The sequence below is a fragment of the Charadrius vociferus genome, unplaced genomic scaffold, assembly GCF_000708025.1.
Source record: "Charadrius vociferus isolate BGI_N301 unplaced genomic scaffold, ASM70802v2 scaffold337, whole genome shotgun sequence".
Taxonomy (NCBI): Eukaryota; Metazoa; Chordata; class Aves; order Charadriiformes; family Charadriidae; genus Charadrius; species Charadrius vociferus.
Window position 1 is genome coordinate 68495 of NW_009649049.1, and position 13427 is coordinate 81921.

The 13427-nt window shown below is 42.3% G+C and overlaps 1 pseudogene; it reads right to left on the reverse strand.

The window, feature by feature from the left end:
- LOC104289064 overlaps positions 1-13427 on the reverse strand; it is a 36897-nt pseudogene that overhangs the window by 16464 nt on the left and 7006 nt on the right.

Here is a 13427-nt window from a genome sequence, read left to right on the forward strand (position 1 = left end):
GGCCTCCTCAAAGATAAGGCTCCTAAGAGAAAAAGTATCACTAACTTGCAATGTTTCCCTCACTGCCCTCATAGTCAGCTAAGGCAAGGAACGATATGGGAAAGAATGCAAGAAAACAAACCAAATAATATTTTACCACTACTGCCCCATTCGTGATGATGGTTTCAGGAGGACCCCGTCTAGAAAACAAGAACAAATAATATGTATTTATAAACAATATAATCTGAACAGGACACATTTTTCTGTCTTATTTTTTTTTCATTTGCTCCTTCCTATTGTTTGCAGATGTCTGCTCCCTTTTTGCTAGATGCCCCATAACTACATAGCAGAAACAATTCAGTTGCAATAAAGCACCTGGAAAGCGCTTTTAAGGGCCTAAATAGCTACAGATCGGGTAGCAACATTCTCAGCTGTGAGCTGCCCAGAGAATCCTCTCCAGAAAATCTATAGACTTACTGCAGTGGGATTTACCAGCCCTGGAAAACCAACTCTGAACTATGTAAATAATGTATAAATTTTAAGATAAAGTCATAGAATTAAAAATTCTGAGCTCGTTTTCCACATCATGGCATTTTCCTTTCTTGCAATTATTTGCTGACGCACACATTAAGTTTGGAAAAAGGGTGAATGTGGCTATTGAGATGATACTGGGTTCCCTGCACTGAGGCACCACTCCAAGCTGCAGCTCCCACAATAAAGGGGTTTTACTCACATGTTCTCCAATAAAAACTCTACTTCCAGCTCTTCCCTCCTCTGAAAATGAAAGAAAAAAAAAAAAGTAGTAGTTTCAATTAACATGTGCAGAGGCTTGCAAAGGGACTTTCATTTTTGCAAGCACAGTTTCCTTTATGCTTTAATAAGTAGCAATATTCTATTTCTTGCTTGCTATTGTCAGCATTAGAGGACAGAAGCAGCTTTTTCTTCCCCAAGGAAAAGAAGACCCCAATTGTACTAGCAGAACAAAGGGTGTTTGGTGCTTACAAGTCTCCCTAGTAAACCTTTATTTTTCACACTTTCTTCCCTGCCAGCTTCCATGTGCTGAACATGATATGGTAAGATTAATGTTTAGTAAAATATTGTGGAAATAGGCTGTTTCCCTGTCTTCGTATTGTTTTTCTTTTTATAATCCTTGTGAGGATTCGATAAACTCTGTCATTTTATGTCAGGCTATTAAAAGTGCAAAGCTTCCCTAAAATTGCATCTGCTGTGGGGCTTGGGAATTTGGCCGTAATCTGTGCCAGAGGAAACTGACAGGAATTCTATGATTTGAGAAGGCTGTCTATTTTGTCAATGGTGTGCAATTTCCAAGATTTTAATAAATTCTGTTACATTTTTACCACCATCTGGTCCTGGTGGCAAAAGACAGAAGAGACAGCACACCTCTTTAATTAGAGGGGAGAGAATGGACGTCATGATGTACTAAATCTCTGACCGAGCTCTTACCTGTGGATTTAGTGGGAATGCTGTAAACACTCTTTAAAAAAGAGGGATTTTAGCTACATCAAAAAGCACAATTGCATGGTCATCATCGTGAATGATGTCATCATCAGAAACAGTAATTTCCAGAATATTCTGGGAAAAGAAATTAAAAATGTCTGATTTGTTAGCACGTACTCAAGAATTATGACATTCTGCAGCTCTTCCTGGTTCAGTGCCTGCTTTACAGAGGGCAAATAGAAAAGTGTTGATGACAAAGTGTCACAAGGAAGAGTAAGAAAATGAGTATAATCTCCTTTATAAGAAACAGCTTCCAGTCTTGTCAATTAAGGCTGAACTGAGATTTCTCTTGGGTCAACTTTTATGCTTTTAAGTAGCTCTTACCAAAAATGCAATCCTTTAGGAAGGACTATGGATAGCCAGAAGTCCCATATTGTCCTTTATTAACAGGGGCAATAGAAGTTACTTCATATCAATAACCACCTTTCTATGTCCTTGGAATTTCCACTTTCAGCCACCTGTTCATACGTATTTGAGTGTACTGTAATTATCAGCAGCAAACTGAATAAAGATCTTAATCATACGAGAATTTAGCAGCTTCCTGGCATTGATATGCCATTATTTCATGTCCTCTCAGGGAAAGACATTTTTTACTGTTATAGCGTTGCCTTATATTTTCATTTCATAGTTTCGGTGTTGTCACTCTGTCATTGGCCCCATCCGCCTTCTCCAAGGAGGTCAGGCTCACATGACTGATACATAAATAATAACCATTTGTTAGGAGAGAAGTGGATTTCAGCAAAAGCCAAAATTATTTTGCTCCAGCTCGGTAGGGGACTTTTAAGTAAACTCAGAAAGGCACTAGAAGACATGACATCCTGTTTTGGGCTAAACTGAAAGAAGCTGCATAGAGATGAGATGGAGAAGAGAGGTTTTGGCTTGTGTACCTTGACTTGTCTCTGTATCCGGAAGTAGAAAGTTTCATTCCACACGGGATTTCTGCAGTTTTTGATGGGTTTGGTGTGGAATTTTTCATCTGAAGCAGTTGGCAACCAGAGGCTCACGTAGCAATCGGATTGGCTGACTATAGAAACATAGGCACAAAATATCTGGCAGTGGAAGCACAACAAGTGGAGGCATTGAAATGCTCCATAGCTTGAATATGGATGAGAGATGGCCGGTTCTTTCTGATATACTTTGGCCAAACCAGGAAAACAGAAATCACATAGCTAGGTAAAATGTATTTGGGGTTCATCACAACATTATTTTTAATAAGCAGTATATTCAGATAACTATGCACAATCCCACACATTTTAAAAAAATACAGTCCTAGACAGTGGATAGAACAATATGAATAGCCAGGAGTCTTATGTTGCCCCTTATCAACATTGTTTCAGCTCTGTACAAATTTGGCAGGAGGAGAAACTGTGACCAATGCAGCAGAGAGTCAGAGCCAGACCCTGAGAGAGATTGGGCGTAAATTGTCTCTATGGCAATTCAGCTTGTGAGAAATCTTAAAAGAATCAGGTTTGAGTCTGATTCAGATAATAAATGTCTGGCATACCTGGTTATTAACCCTTCACAGTGGAAAATTAATTATTCCAGCTACCTAGTGCATTGTCTCCTTAGGTGGGGTAGGAAGGGAGAGGCCTACCAGCAGTACAATTGCTTCTTCAGGAGGTCAATAGGTAGCTGGAGCCTTTTCCTGGTGTTTGCTGATGCCTAAAAGACCTAGAAGCTACTTCCTACTCCACATCTCTTCCCAGGAAATTGAAGTGGAAGAAAGGATTTGGATCTTGTGGATGAAGGGAGTGAACCCCCCACTTACTATAAGGGATCGTCTCCCATACATCATGAATCTAGCAATCACCAAAGAGATTCTCAGACCTTGGACAGGAACTCTTCCAGAGGCCACTGGAAGGGCTGATCCATCCCGTTGTGTAAACACAGGCTTTGGTGAGAAAAGAGGAGAAGGGGAGAAGTCTGGTCACGTGGCAGCCTATAGATATAACTACCTCATGAGCAGAGAGACGAACACTTACTATCTGTAAGCATGGCACAGGTCTTCAGTAAGTTCCTCAAGGTTAAAAGCAAGTTCATCCTGGTGTCTTTGTTGTATGTATTGCTTTGAGATATTTTGCCTAAATATAAGGTGTTGCCTGAAATCCAGAGGCCCTGTGACTGGGACATCCCTTGAGGATGATGTCTGTTGGGCAGGGAGATTCTTAGGCAACTCTTCATGCTGAATCTGAAGGAATTTCTTGGCACTCTTAGCAGATTTCCCTCACCAAGGATGTAGGTTGCCTTTCTGTCTTTGAAATTATTTCCACAGGCAACATTTCAGCATCTCAGATTTTTACATAATCAAAGTGATAGGCTAATATATTGACTTTGGCAATTACCAGCATAAGATTCGATTTACAATGTGCATGAAGGATGTGATTATTGATCTGTCTGATAACTGAAACATCTCCCCTCACTGTGCTGTCTGACGGCCTGCGGAGCTGTGACGCTTGTCCTGATAAGTGGTATCACAGGCTCTGATCTACAGAGTTTCTCAAGAGCACATAGGAAGCCTGTAAAAAAGCCAAGTCAAGAACCAAACGTGCCTTCAGGCAGTCTAAACCATACTTGCTCTCCTTAACACCCTTAGCACTGTCAATCTTGAGCATTCTGAAATCATGAATCCAGTGTCCCCAAAATTGCCACAGTGACTGAGATGGAACGTACTTCAGAAATGTTAAGCTGATCTGAGATGTAATTTCTCTCCTTTTTGATTTCTGGTATTGTAGGGTGTAGCAAGGACACATTTCTATATTTTTGCTGTAGTTGCAAAGGCCTATTCTTTTCTTTTTCTTTCCTCTACTTCTTAATAAAATCTGAGATGCTCTATCCTTTTTTAAATTCCAGCTTTAAACCACGCAGTGTATAAAACAAGACTTGTGATAGAACTGAGAAAGTTGACAGTGCTAAAACTCTGAACCAAGCAAGATTGAACAGCTGCAGCATTTACGAATGCCTTTTGTTACTGTTTTATCTGGAAACGTACTGATTTGCTTGAGTATTTTCTTTGACAAAACATTTTCATGAGCTGCTTTCTAAAATTATTTTTCTATGTGTGTGTTGCTTTCATATTTACTTCAAAAAAGAGCTATTGACAATTCTTTGTCAAACTAATGAAGTACAGGCTAGATAAATGGACAGTGAGGCGGATTAAAAACTGGCTGAACTGCCAGGCTCAGAGGATTTTGATCAGCAGCACAAAGTCCAGTTGGAGGCCAGTCACTAGTGATGTACCCCAGGGGCTGATACTGGGGCCAATGCTGTTTAACATCTTTATTAACAATGTGGGTGATGGGACGGAGTACACCTTCAACAAGTTTGCAGGTGGTACAAAACTAGGAGGACTATTACACACCAGATGGCTGTGCTGCCATTCAGAAGGACCTGGACAGGCTGGAGAACTGGGCCAACATTGGCTTCATGAAGTTCAGCAAGAGAAATGCAAAGTCCTGCACATAAGGAGGAATAAACCCATGCACCAGGACAGGCTGGGGGATGACTGGCTGGAGACCAGCTCTGCAGAGAAAGACCTGTGCGTTTGGGCAGACACCAGGTTGAACATGAGCCAGAAATGTGCCCTGTTGGCAAACAAGGCCCACAGCCTCCTCGGCTCCTCGCAGGAGTTGTCAGTAGGTGAATGGTGATTGTTCCTCTCTACTCAGCACTGGCAAGGCCACATTTTTTGGTTCTCCAGTACAAGAGAGGTAAAGATATACTGGAGTGAGTCTAGCAAAAGTCCAGAAAGAAGATGGGGGGATTGGAGCATCTGCCATATGGAGAGAGGCTGAGAGAGCTGGGACTTTTCAGCATGTAGCAGAGAAGGCACAGGAGGATCTTATTAATGTAAAGTACCTGATTTAGGTGGAGAGGGGTGGGAAATAAAGAAGTCAGAGTCAGCCTCTTCTCAGTGGTGCCTAGCGAAAGGTAAAAGGCAATGGACACAAACCAAAATACAGAAAATCCCATTTAAACGTAAAGAAAATGGTTTTTTTGTTGGTTTTTTTTTTTTTTTTTTTTACCATAAGGGTGGTCAAACACTGGCAGGTTGCCCAGAGGGGTTGTGAAGTCTCTGTCCTTGGAGATGTTCAAAACCTGAACCTGCTGTAGCTAACCCTGGTTTTGAGCAGGGGGCTGGACTAGGCAATTTCCAGAGGTGATTTCACACCTCAGCCACTCTGTGTGATTCTGCAATATCAAGGCTAGTTGGTCACAGACAAATTACATGTAATTGTTAGTAACTACTGAGCGCAAACTTGACCTTTAAGATGAGGTGAGATGAAACCACTAGGACAAAGCATGTCCTCTTCCTGTGGAGAAAGGGAGCTACGCCATACATGGTTTTGCCACAATTCATCTACAGTCCCTACTGATGGGGAGAGGTTATTGTTTCCCATAAAATTCCTGTGATTTTCTAAATCTTCCTTGAATTGTACAGACAGTATCAGCTATTCCCCAGCTATGACTCTAACTGAGCTTATGTATTTATGTAGAAGTGGCAGTTCACTTGAAGCCGGGCTAAGCTGTAAGGCAAACAGTGGGACAAATGGAAAATCACAGGATAGTTGGATGTCTGCTGAATACTACGAAGACTATGATACTGTCATTACATGGGAGCGCTTGAAATGACTAACCAGCTTTTTTTGCTCCCTCTTATCCCTGAAAAAAATTTACAAAAGAACTACTAAAAGTCTTCCAGTTTATTCATTGCTATCTGGGAGCAAATACAAAAAAATACATTTGCATTTTTTTCATGCTGTAGATGTAATGCAATTGCTGGGCATCATTAACAGTTTCGTGCCATGCCAGGCCCTTATTTCAGTGCACATGTTGCAACTTCATTCCCTGATGACATAATGTCACCCTATATGGATGCTGAGACATCTGAACTCACAGTCTCTTTGGAAGTCAGCACCAAATGACCCTGATATCCTTTCCCAATTTCTGATTCAATTGCACTTGGGTGTTGGTGGGACTCTCTCATCTCTGTCTTCAAGCTAAAGATGGGCTAAAAATTCAGGACTGAACCGAGAAGTTCAGAACTGCAGACAGCAGTTCCCTGTGAGAGCACCGTCCTGTGACATGTTCCTGAAATAAACCATCATGTGCTAAAATCATTCATCTCCATCACAAGTAAGAAGAAAACCTCAGCACTGAAACCCGAAGCATATTAGAAAAAATGGTCTCATAAGAACCATGAATGTAAACTATAAAATCCCATCTGTCCTGTTACTGCATTTCATAATGCCAAAAGAAGAAATAATTTTCTCATAGTGAATTCCTCTCCACCTGCACAGACAGGTTTCCCTTGAATCCATGTTTACTACAGTTCACCTAAAAGGAGGAGGAGAGCCGCTCCCATTTCTCAATCATCAGACATGGTCTCCGGGGAAATTTTCCCTCACCAGCATATGATGCAAACAATATTAAGAAGTTACCTCCAACTGCTGTCTAGCTGAGAGCTGGTTGGAACAGAACTCTGTCTATCCTCTAAAGTATCCAGATGAAACACTCATCTGTAAGCACAATGTTACTCTCTGTAGCTTTCTTATGGAAATAGCAAAGGCTCATAGATCTACCATGCTTGATCAGTGATGTCCTTTACCAAGAACGGACAGAGTCCCGCGTGAATGAGCCCTCCACCCTGTGTAGCCATTTAAGTCGAGTGGCAAAGTGTGATTTGCTCCCTTGAGCAGACTCAGTGGGTGCAGTACCTGCTGCAGCCACAGAGCAAAGTTTTTGTACCCCAGGTCACACCTCTACCTCCTGCATCAATGGCACTGCTTGCATTCTTGGGGCAGGACCATGAGTATCACCTGCACTAGGTGTATTCTCCCTAATTTGTGTGCATTTACTTTCTGTAGCAAAAATAACCCCTGATGTCTTTGAAGAACCACTCTGATTTGCAGACTCCAGGTGTATCACCGCAGAACTGACTCATTTCTTCTGAATGGATAAAAGAAGAGCTTCCACAAAATACCCTCATAAGCTGGGAGAGAAGAAAGGCTCTGAGGTCCTCTTTTATAAATATGCAAGGTCTCTCTTCATCCAAGGATGAAAAACAAAAGGAAAATCCAAAACCAGACGGAAGGGTAAAGGGAGCGGTGTGATTGTTCTGACCTCCCAGCTAAGACCAAAAGGTTTCCTTCCACAGCTGAGACAGCTTCCACATGCACTTGATTTCTACAGTTAGAAAATATACCTGGTAAGCACAGTCAAATTTCAAACCCCCCCACCACAAGATTTCACCTTGTCCTACCTCAGCTCTGTCCACTGCATCACAGGGATGCCCCTGCCCACAGCCTCTTGAACTGGCAGGACAACACCCGGTGCAGAAGTTTCTGTCTCTGGGAAGAAATCACCTGTCAGCCTGAAACTCACTCCAAGTAATTTCTTACTGGGACACACAGCTCAAATTCACCTCTGCAGCCCAGGCAGTGTTGCAAACACCCAGCACTGGTGAGGCTGAGTATGTTAAGCCAGACCTGACACCCTCCCACTTCACCCCTGCTGCGTTAATGGACACAAAGATGCTCTCCATCAGCAAAGGTCTGCTCTTGATATGTGGTATCAGCTGGTACCCACAGAGGCTGCCATGGTTTCAGAGAGCAGTCTGTCACAGAGGCCCCTTTGCTCAGGTCTTCAGCGTTATGTGAGATCCAGTGGAGTCTGGGAGAGTTTTGCTCTTTCACATTGTACTAAATCATATCAGGGAGGGCCACATCACTGCAGGTCAGTGTCACTGGTGTTGCCCAGGGACCTGGGAGAAGTCTGCTTCCACTTGTGGCACCTCAGGGCAATTCCCCTCATGCCAGACGAGGCAGATCCCCTCACTGGTGGTCTGTTTGTCCACCGGAGTCAGGTAAGGGAGTGGTCAGCTCCAGCTGTGGACTTTAGGGGCTGCTGTAAACCAGCAAGTAAACCCTAATGATGGCAAAAGTGGGCCAGGCTGGGAGCTTGGTGCAGCTTTGCGTGGCCACCCAATAACTCATTTGTTTAAGGCGAGCAGCTGGAAGGTGTTGGAAAGCCTGTGCCACCATGGTCCTCCTCTCCCTGACTCCTTTCTCATCCTTTTGGGAAACAGCGTCACTGGAAGGGGTGTTAGCAGTGAGGAAAGTAGCTATTACACTGTTTTGCCTGCCACCTTATCCTGGACAGATATTCCTCCTACACGTAGACGAGTTCTCTAGGAGAAGTGACACCATTAATAGAGTGGGAAAACATGAGCTTTTGTGAAAGCCTCTGGCACTAACCTCCAGCTGAGGAGAAGCAAATGAACACACCAATGACCAAAAAAGTCATTCTTCTACCCAAGGCTGTCTGCAGTCTCGGACTGAGAAGGGGAACACCACTGCAAAGCAGGTGCCAGACTGTACGAGTCTCACAATCTTCGCTGGAATTGCTTCCTTTCTAGCATGCCCACCACCTCCCCAGCCTAATGGAGTGCAAGCGTTCGAGCCTGGTGATGACAGCCGGTGCCTGTGGGGCAGCAGGATGAGTGGAAGTGATCTTTGTCTGGGCGCCCGCCCCTCTAGTGCCCACAGTGAGATCAGGGAGTGCCAGAAATGAGTGTTTGAGTCTGATCCATGATTACAAATTGGCATAAAGGTCAGTTAGGAATATAGTGAAAACTAATTAGCTCAGGTCTGTCAAGAGCATTTGCATGATAAGATAGGATACAAACCAGTTGTATGAAGTATGAAGCAAACGTTGGAGTTGAACATTACGAAAGTACAGAGGAGCCTGCAAAAGTAGTGGAGCAACTGTAGGCATACGAAAAGGGTCAATTGATCCATTGAGGAGGAGCAGGGTGCTCTCTTTTTGGTTTAATTATTTTCTTTGTGTGAAAGCAGATGCAATCATTGCCAAACTCCACCAGCAAGTGTTGTCTACAGGCAAAGGTGTATTTCGGGATAAGCTAGGACCCTATCCCAGGCTTGCAAAACAAACATCCTTGAAGTGCATGTTTAAAAAACACCCAGGATCAAGCTGAGCTCACACGACAGTGAGGAATGTCAGTAGAAGTATGTAGAAAGTGACGTTCTCTGAATCCAGGATTTGGCCAGTAAGTCAAGGAAAAATATAAAAACTCTAATGGCCAAAGGACCTGGCGTGACTGCACTTGCCATGAACTGAGAGAAAAATCAGGGTAATAGAGCATGTTTTAGCAAAGTGATGGTGAAGAGAAACTCTAGCAAGCAGATAACTGCGTGCTTAGAAAGATGGGAAGCCAGCATGTGGGCAGAAAAAGCACGTCATAGGAGCTGCTATACTTGCTTGGAAAGGTGGCTTGTTCCTGGATTGATACTTGGGAGATGAAAATCTAGGGGAATCTGAAATATGTTATCACAAAAATTGTCAGCCTTCCACTGATATCGCACTTGTATCAGCTGCATATAATACATTTTCCAGGGAAAAAAATATATTGCTGAGACAAGGCTGTGTAAACATCATTTTCTAATTCTCATCAGCACACATTAGCATGTGTAGCTATTTTAGTTTTTCGACACAGTGGAGGTGTGCTCCCCCACTTCCCAGATGCCAACCTGATCTTTATGTCCTGTAACCGTGCCCCAAGTGACAACCGCCCATGGTGGTCATAGTGGGTGCATCTAGTCGTGATGGTTGCATCTGGGCTTAACGCGGTTTGAGGGAGACAGATAACAACACAATAGTCAAGGGCTAACTTGAGCAATGCTGGTACTGTGGTCAATATGCAAATATGACTACAGGTCAATCATCTTACCCCCATAAATAGAGAATAGCCCAAGAGCCCTTCGAGCTCTCCTGAATGGATCTCCCCTTCAGTAGGGACACTGCTCAAGGTTAGTCCTCGATGTTCAGACATTCCTTGCCACAACAGATCCTTGGTAAGTGACTAATAGCATGCTAAAATTTGGAATCTTAGCTAAGTGATATAAAGGATTGATTGCACACATATAATCCTTTAGACATAAACTGTTGACTAAGTCTGGGACCAGAATTGGATCCAAGTGCACCCAGACTCCTCTCTGAGAAGTTTAGAAAGCAAGGGGGTCCTCTCTGAACTTCATGACTCAATGGGAGGGTGTCCCTGACAGTTCTGTCTGACCCGATCCTCTATGCAGTAAATAACCAAGTGTGACTTGCCATTCTTAAATCTTGTTAAAACACTGTTGCATTTACCATCAAACTTTGTTAAATCCCTGTTTTATATCAATAAATGTATTGCTGCTTCTCTCTATGAGTGAAGTGCATCACTCCATCCACAACAGATACTTCAAATACTTTCAAATGTTAAAAACAAAACATTAAGCTAAATGGACATCAGTAACAGTGCAAAAATCAAGCACTTAAAAATCACAAGACATCTTTTTGCATTGTACTGAAGTATTTAAATCACATGTTATCACACTATTTTTCCTGGGAGACTCCAGCTTCTTTGAGAGCACAGGCAAGTTGCTGCTCAGTCAACAAATTGCTATGTAATGTAATGTAATGTAATATTTGTTTATCTTCCTTATTCAACTCCATGCTGGTTTACAGTGCTCCGTTATGATATGACATCCTTAAGAAACAGGCCCAAAGTCACAGAGTACCTGAGGAATTACTGACAGAAAGGAGAGAAAGACATCCTTTTCTTCACCTGCTGGTCCCCAAATCTTGTTTACTGGTAATTAAAAAAAGAATCTGAAGAGACTTCTCACTGTTTGTAGGACTTACCTTACATCTTAAATTAGGATCTCTCTACACATAATAAGAGACAACCCCTTTCAAAATGAGCACATATCTAAATAGACAAGAGAGAGAAAATGTGTGGGAAAAGATATTTAAGTTATCCATGGTTTTTTTATAGATAGGGCAACAGAGGCACAGAGTGTTTGGATGACTTGCCTGAACTTATAAAACAAGTCTGTTGGCAGAGCTAAAAACTGAGCCCACTCATCTTGATCCCTGCTCCAGATATATACATTTTGGTGACAATGGGAATTTTCTAAATGTCTGCATCTCATTATGCAAGACTTCTTCTGAAATCCCGCTGTCCTCAGGATGAAGGACAAGGGTATAACAGTAATACTATTTTCTGAGAACGCAGCATCATTTTACTTTGTGCAATCCCTTTGCATAAGCTGATGAATCATAGTTCTTATCTTGTCATGCAATTTCCATTCTAGATCAAAGGTGATGCTGAAAGAAATTAAATCAGCACTTCAAAGGAACGAAGCTGAGGTCTTGCACGTATATGCAGTGTTTCATAGCTGTGAAAAAGAATAGAAATTATTTGACCTTCTTCGCTATCCTATGATATTTCTTCTATTCTCTGCAACCCAGTAGTACAGACGTGAACTGAACATTTCTCTCAATTTGTTTGGAAAATCAGCAATGGTGACATCCATGTTCTGGAAACACAGAAGTGAGTGGAATGCAAAGAGGTGGTGAGACATTTTCTTTGTGGAGTATTGTTCCATCAGAAGATGAAGAGAAAAACAAATGGTAGTGTTTGGGGTAAAAATGTTGCCGTGTCTGAATTATCCAGTGGAAGTCAAGTAGTGTTCACCTGAAGAAAACGAGAAGGCATCCTGCCGTGTCCTTAGCCTTCCTCAAAGTCTGTTTGATGAGTTGCTGCCTCATGGAAGGATGGACTTTTAGAGCTGCCTGTCTGCTAGTGAGGAGTCTAGTCCAAAGTAGTCTTCTGAAGCAAAACCTGTTTAGGGTTTCCAGGCCAAAGTAATCTGGAGCAGAGCTGCTGGTTTATTGGCAGAATGAGGCGCCTCATCTTGTTTCTTTGGAAAAGTTGTGCCCACCATAGGTATTGTCTGAGTTTCTAACTTTAGGGAGTGTATCAAGAGAGTCTGAGAGTCCTTGACATGCGATCTACAGTCATTTCCTCTGACAACTTTGGTAACTGCACCGAAACCACCATATTTTGGAGTACCACAACTAAAGAATTGACTCTTGGTCTGTACAAACTGCAATTGTAAGTGACTTTTCACTCTACCTGTACTAAAAATATTAAAAAGTGGGAAGACAGAGGAGTGAGGTAACGTGTTATGTGAAATATTGGGCACTGGAGACGCTATGATGTTAGTGAACTTCAGCACAATCTCCCAAAAAGGAAAGAAAATGCACAGCAAAAGGAGGAAGAACAGTATGGTAAAGGGATATGCAAAACCGTAGTTATTACTGACCTGCCAAGTTCATGAGGCACATGTAGGAATGGCAGGAGAAAATTCTCCAGAGAAAAACCTCTGTGGAAGTGGAGCACCATGTAAGGGCCAGCCAAATAGCACACATTTTCAGAATACTTTGCACGTAAGCTGTAACATACCATGTACTACAGCCCCAAAACGATTCCTGTTATACATCTTTCAGTGGAGGGTAAGAGTCAGAAGCACCCATAACAACGTGTCTGCTCGGAAATGTACACTACACACCTAGCTGAACTTCTGAGATGTGACAGAGCTCTTTAGAGCAAAGAATTAGGAGTGACTGATGAGTAAAGATTTCAGCTCTGTATTCGTTATAGACATGCGATATAAACACCTGCGTATTAAAACTGGTGTTAGGATGTTTTCAGACCTCTGAAATAGCCAAAGTGTCTGTGCTTTGCTGACTGATGAAAATCTTAAAGATTTAGTTAATACGCTACCTGGCATTGACCTATTGCTGAATTCTTAAAAACAAACAAACAAACAACAAGAAACCTCTGAAATTGAAAATAGATATTCTGTGGAAGAAATTGGCTTTGATTGTGATTTCTTAGCTGGTATGATTTCTGCGTTTTGCATTTGTGCAGTGGCTAGTTGTGCTACCAGCCACAGCAGGGGCTGAGCCAATAATTTTAGGACTGTATAATGTCAGTAAGAAAATCTGGTACTTACAAAAATCTGCCTGATGAGCATTTTTCAACTTTATTATTCTTACAGTGAGAAGGGAGTAAGGTGACATTT